At 42.6% G+C, this 6,635-nt stretch overlaps 1 long non-coding RNA gene across 1 annotated transcript; it reads right to left on the bottom strand.

Moving 5' to 3' along the window:
• Positions 1 to 1,780: 1,780 nt before the first annotated feature.
• Positions 1,781 to 2,204, bottom strand: LOC123183103 (uncharacterized). Its single transcript, XR_006492432.1, has 2 exons — positions 2,017 to 2,204; positions 1,781 to 1,931 (listed from the first exon to the last, which is right to left on the bottom strand). It is a non-coding gene; the product is annotated as an uncharacterized lncRNA (long non-coding RNA).
• Between the last annotated feature and the right edge of the window lie 4,431 nt (positions 2,205 to 6,635).

The raw sequence follows: 6,635 nt of genomic DNA, 5'->3' as shown, positions 1-6,635 counted from the left end.
CTCCGTTTCACTGAGTAATATGGAGTATGATTCAACTATATTTGTTTAATCTAATTTTTAAAAATTTGCAATTTCTAAGCATGCAGTCCGGATTCCAGCTAACATAACCTACAAAATATTGTGTTTATTCTTATGGAAAAACAACACTGAACTAATTCAGTTGCAAAATGTTGTATTTATGCATCCTATGCAATTGAACCATTTTGCTTTTTCTTTCTTAATCTCACAAAAGAACATGTACAAGGAGGCATGATGAAAAAGGAAAATTCTTTATTCCCAGTATGACAGGGGTCAGTCGTACGCTCACATCAGAATTTGAAAACTAAAAGTACATTATGTTGATATGGTACAGATAACCAATCTACTCATGTCTCCTTAGGCCTTGTACAATGGGAGATGCTTAGGGAGGTGCTTAGAAAAATAAACCGGGTTTTTCTGAAGCACCGGTGCCTATTTCTATAGAAGAGACGCTTAGTTAAGCGTCTACCCTGTACAAATAAGCACCGGTGCTTAAGGAAATCCTGGTTTATTTCTCTAAGCACCTCTCCTAAGCACCTCCCATTGTACAAGGCCTTATTGAACCTTTCCCATCCCACTCATCACACATACTATATCCCCCATTTTCAGTTCACAAAAATGAATATATGTTTGCACTACCAGGAATACCTGGGGCCACTAATCCATCACCAGTTTCAAGATGATACTGCTATTTTATGTAGCTTATAAGATAATGAACAAAAAATAACTGCAAGTTCCTTATACTATGAAGTTAAACCAACACGACTTGATCCATCAATACAAAAAAAACTGAACTTGTCACCGACGAAAGTGGAGAGGGAGAAAAGTACTTACTTCCATGATATTTTTCAACAGCTTGTGTCTTTAGCTATAAGATAATAAGCGACCCTAAACTCGATAAGATCATAAGCTATAACAATTATTAGCTAATAGTGGATCAAATATTAAGATTTATTGATCCATAAATGTTTCCAAATCTGGTTCATGGGTTCATCTCGAGAATATTCAGAGGATATTTGCCATGGCGTTTCGATGCCTTCAACCAACGCTCCTGAAAATTCTGTAGAACATCATAAGCTGTTGGATCATCAATTTTTGAATGCAAGTCATACCATGGTTCCCTAGGGCCGCGGGCATCATCTGACTGCAAATGGAGGACAAGGATAATTACTTTCAGTTTCCCTAAATAAAACTTTCAGAACAACAATTCAAATTAACACTAAGCATAGGAGAAGATGTAACTATTCTTCCTGTCTATTATGATCTCATTGCAGTGATTAAGAACCAAACATAACATAAGTTTCCTACTCCTGTAAAAAAAATAGACTCCAATAGCTGTTACATGAGAAGCTGCAAAAATACACAAGTACACGACAAAGGAGTCAGAGACTTACAACAAAGTTTGGATAGTAAAGTTTGAAGCTTGCCCAGGTATGTCGTAGCCTCTGATAAAAGCAACTATTTTTCTCCTATCAGCTCGAGCATCAACATCCACGACAACTGTTTTCTCGTGATGACTATAAGCTTTCTGTTCTCTCAAACAAAATTTGGACTACTTCTCTCAAACAAATTTTGGACAATAGTGAGAAATAGTCTCTGAATATTATCTACTCTCTCAGTCCCGAAATACGTGTCTCAACTTTTTACTAACTTCAGTACAAAGTTGTACTAAAGTTGAGACACTTATTTTGGGACGGAGGGAGTATGTCACAGCTGCATATTTAATTTCAGATGATAACCACAGATATAATGGTGAATTTTCAGCACATATTTAATTTAAAAATCTGTGAACCTTGGCCAACGGGGATGTATGTACCTTGTTTGGGATAGCTTAATCAGCCCAAGGCTTCTTCAATAGTCGGGCGCGAAGATCTGGGTGCTCAGGCGGCTGGTAAGCCAGACAACTTCTTCATCTACAAATAGAAGAGATAGTTTGTTTCTGTTCATCCAGCTCGACTGAAGATTGGAGGAAGGAAAGAGAAGGGGAAAAAACAAAACCTCGGTGGTGCAGAACAATGGCAAGCATGGGGTGGAGCATCCTCGTCGAGGCCGTGCTGGCCGGTCACCGGCTAATGTCACTGCTCTGTGCAGCCATGCTCGCCTATGCCTACTCCTCATGCACATCAAGTTGTCGACCTTAAGTCCAGCCTGCTTCTTTTTTGCTCTTTCCAACCAACTTCTTCACCATCTCCAAGTCTGCATCAATTAATTTTCTGTCCAGTTATAAGCATAATAATAATTCTCAGCTATGTTAAGGTGTGAGGTTGTGAACTAATTGACGAACATAAACTATATGCAACTCAAAAGCAGAGTGTTCAAAATAAGCAGAGAGGCACAGTTAACATTGATACTGATTTAATGAGTCTCTGCTGCCAAGTCAACCATGTGCATACACAATAGCCTCTTATAGGACAAGGTGAGTACTAACCCGACCTTGTTTTTTAGAGCACGCAAATTTCTTACAATATTTATTATAGAAGGAGAAAGCAAGTAATGCTACAAGAGAGCTGTCGTAATAATAGGAACACCAATAATACATCACTCCTAGATACAAATGGAACTACTCCCACATGCAGCAACTCCGGTTCCTCTGGCCAGCTTCCAAAGAAGCATATCAGATAAGATTTGAGTGGTCACATATTAGTGTTGGCAAATAATAAAGGCTCCAGCCGGTTAACATGACCAGAGAATCAAAACCTCACCGCTTCTTCTTTGAAATGAGGACCCTGCTCGTGATCCACCACTCTACCAAGACGTCAGAGACCAAGGGGAGGATGATGGTGTTCTCCAATCAGACATCCTCAAGGCAACAGTGCCAACCCTGCCTCGAGTAGATGCATTGCATTAGTAGTGAGATATCTAAGAAGTATGGCCAGCATAGTCCTTGCATTGGTCGCAGAGGAAACACACTAACCCCGCCATTAGAGTCAAGGAATGAATGGTATTGAGATATATATCTAAGTACATAATGTATGGTAATATGAAAACGTTGAATGCTGAAACCCCAACAAAACAGTGCATTCACACCTAGAATTTTGCTTGCAAAGTAAGTTATCTACCTATCCTGCTCATCCACTTAACGCACCACTCTATTAGCGATACTACCTAGAGTGTTGGTCTAGTTCCTCCAGCAATGGTAAATTAAGAAGAACCCAAGAACTCCTGCAAGTGTAGGATCAAAATGTTGATGTCATCTGCAAGTGCAGGATCAAAATGTTGATGTCATCTATAGGAAATTGCTTTCGAAAGCCTGTATGAGCGGAAAAGGGGGTGTTGTTCATACCTTAGATGGATCGGCCTGAGCCTTCTTCAAGAGGTTGGCGCCGAAGCTCCTGGTGATTGGGTGATTGATCCCCGTCGGCAGTTGGATCTTGCTGTTGCAGTGAACAAGACAAGATTCAGTTCAGTCCAAAGAACGGAAGAACAAAAAAACAGAACATTATTCGATCCTTGCGCTGATTTTCTTACCCGTCGAGGACGTTCACGTGGAGAACGTCGCCGATGTCCCCGAGCACCCGTCTGTTTCCTCTCACACAGGGGAGGCCAGCGCTGGCGCCGGCGTCCTTCTGCTTCCCTATCGGGTCTGCGGCACCTGGACATCACGAACGAGAAACATGAGTAAAGATCAAGGAATTGCTAGTTGACACACGAATCGGGCAGGAAACTCTCTCGCATCAGACTGTCCTGGTTGGAAACATTATTAATGAAAATTTGGTCTTGACGAATTAGACTATGAACATCAGAACTCAACTGAAACAAAGCCGTGAGAAACCTAACGGCGCAGCCAGGACCGAATCGAGAATCCCTAGAGCGGTTGTTTCCCATGCAGCGTGGCGAGAAAGAGAGATTATGTTGATGGGCGGACAGGCGACTCACCTCTGTTGGCTGGCCGTGGAGCGACTGCCGCGTGCTGGTTATGCGCCTGGTCGCCATGGGGATTGTCCCAGTGAGGTGCTTCCGGCGAACCCTGCCCCCGATTCCTCTCTGCTCCTACTGCTACATGTTCTCTGGTGGGGAGGAGGTGCAATGTTGACTTGTGGAAGCCCTAGAACGGGAAGGGGCAAGACGTTGGACAGCGGAGGCATGGAACTGTGGTCCCGTGATGGCGGCGGCGGCGGCGCCATCCCATAGCCACAACCTAGCAAAAATATCGAGGATAGGATCGAGAGAGGAGTTGGCGGCGTACTGTTTTTTTTTCTTTTTCGAGAGAGGAATCAAATGACCCATTCTCATATAATAGTAATGATTTATGATTGATCAAAGGTTGATCGTGATTTATTCATTTCCATATAAAAGTTACCAAATACTACCCAATTTTTTTATGCTTGATTAAAGATTGATCATGAATTATTCCTTCCATATAAAAGTTACCGAAAATTGATCTTATTGGCATATAAATTTGGTTTAAATAGATCGTGGGTAAAATTCCGTTATTTGTTTCCTTAAAATTCGTTATTTTATTTCCTAAAGTAAATTGCATTGATGGGAGGAATAAGTTGATTTAGGTAAGTTAGGAAAGTTAGACCTGCGATTTTTTGTATCTTAGGAAAGTGTTGGTTTACAAGAAAAGAATGGAGACGAAAATAAACCCGTAGAAAAGGGGTGGGGGAGGGGACGAAAAAACCAGACGAAAAAAAAACCAGACGAAAGTGGTGGGACTATTCAACCAACTCGTCCATTAGGAGTAGAGATTTGAACACTTGATGTCCAAATCTAGGACTAGGATGGAAGTTGTTCATATAATAAGTATATTGTTCATTCGGTCTTCCAAATCTGAAACTCCGGTTCGGTCGGATCGGACGAGTGGTACGCCTCGGTCTCAGTTAATAGACCACCAACAGTTAACTGAACTTCTGCGTCAGGTTCAGTTTCAGAAGCAACAGCAGTGAAAGGGGTCGTATGTACACGCATGCATGCCGACCAGTGCGTTGCAAGTTAGGCATCCATGACCGGGTGACGACGGGATTACTGCAACGGTCTCCTCTTTCTCCAGCCTCCAAAATCACGTCACAGCACAGTCAATCCTGCCAACATGGGGAAACCAAACAACTCAACACTCGATTCCTCATCAGACAATAAAAATAAATTGAACTCAGCTGGTTCTAACAGTCCCGTAACATAATCCACTTACATAATGCATCACTTTTTAGAGAAAAAGGTCTTACTCTAACTTTATGGATAAAGCCCAACGAACGAGCTTACAAAACATAAGGTTCAGATACATCCAATACCAAATAAAGTTCGACGCAACCTACCCTGGCTGCTTTTCGGGCGGTCCTGCAGTCGATCGCTGCTGCTATAACTTGGAGAGACCCTGGGCGCTCCACATTTGGGTCTACGGTGGTGCAGTTTTTTTTTCAAAAGGATGTTAGAACCTTCAGCCTCTGGATCAATTGATGCACACAGCCAAGAAGCTGCTGCTGCTAAGCCGGCTAATAATGCTAATAGTCAATATTTTTCCCAAAAATTGCCCTGTCCTTTGAGTCTTCCTGAAAATGTTTTTTATGGCATGTGGATATGATATGACATTGTATTACTGGATTTTCCATTGGCTTGCTTTTCTGGCTCCCCAAACATATGCTTTAGAGTTGAGCCTGTTGGAGTATAATGTCCAGCCCTCTCCCATAGTTTGGACTTTTGGATGAGTTGGCTGGAGCATGAATTCAATAAAGCCACCGTAATGCGTAGGTTTGGTTATGAAATCACCACAGCAATTGTGTATGCTGAATACTAATTTCAGATCTGGAATGGATGGAAGTGGTTTCATAACCTGGGACTTTGTTCATAGTATTGAGTATTGTGTCTGTGAAGCTCATAACCTGGGACTTTGTTGATCTGTCGGTTATGAAATCACAGCAGAGATTTCATGCTGTGAAGCTCATTTTCTTGCACCTTTTTGTGGTGACCGGGGTGTGCATGGTTTGGTATATCTCTAAAGCAATATCTCTCTGTCTGAAACCTGTGACACGATCTAGACAATGGCACGCTTAGCCCAGTTCATGCATGTTGAGTAGTAATACTGTATGACATATTCGAGATCTATGTTTAGTACTACTCCAAATCAGTTTGATATCTCCAGGAATGGAATGCACATGTGAAGCCTGACATTGATCGGTCCAAGCAAGTCACATGCTCACAAGAAGCTCAGGCCTTGTGGAAATTTTGATTTGATGGAGCCGCTGCATGCCCTGAGGCCTCAACTGCCTGGACCTCAGTGCAGTGGCAGCCTCCCAGTTAACTGACGGAACTGAATCGTGACCAGCTTAACACTTACAAAGCCGTCAGTCGGAGGCGTTCCGTCCAGTCCTCCGATGCCTCCCGCCGTCGTATACAAGGCCTGGCGCGTCGCCATCGACGACCATCGCCACACAACATTTCTTGTTGATCGATGATTAAATTTTGCAAAGCTGGCACGCCGGCATGTTTGCTGGTGTTTTATCTCGTGACCTCAATCTTGTCAGCATAGGTTTGCCAGCTGATTAAAAATCACACGCAGGCCGGCCAAGATCATGTTTAATTTTAGTTAACCCCTGGCTGGTTACCCCTCGCGCGCATCGCCGCCTCTTGTCCTGCAAGTATACATCCTATGCCAACATTAATTAGTTAATTAGCTGCGC

This window comes from Triticum aestivum, chromosome 1A (assembly GCF_018294505.1).
Source record: "Triticum aestivum cultivar Chinese Spring chromosome 1A, IWGSC CS RefSeq v2.1, whole genome shotgun sequence".
Classification (NCBI taxonomy): Eukaryota; Viridiplantae; Streptophyta; class Magnoliopsida; order Poales; family Poaceae; genus Triticum; species Triticum aestivum.
This window is presented reverse-complemented; position numbering and strand designations above follow the sequence as displayed.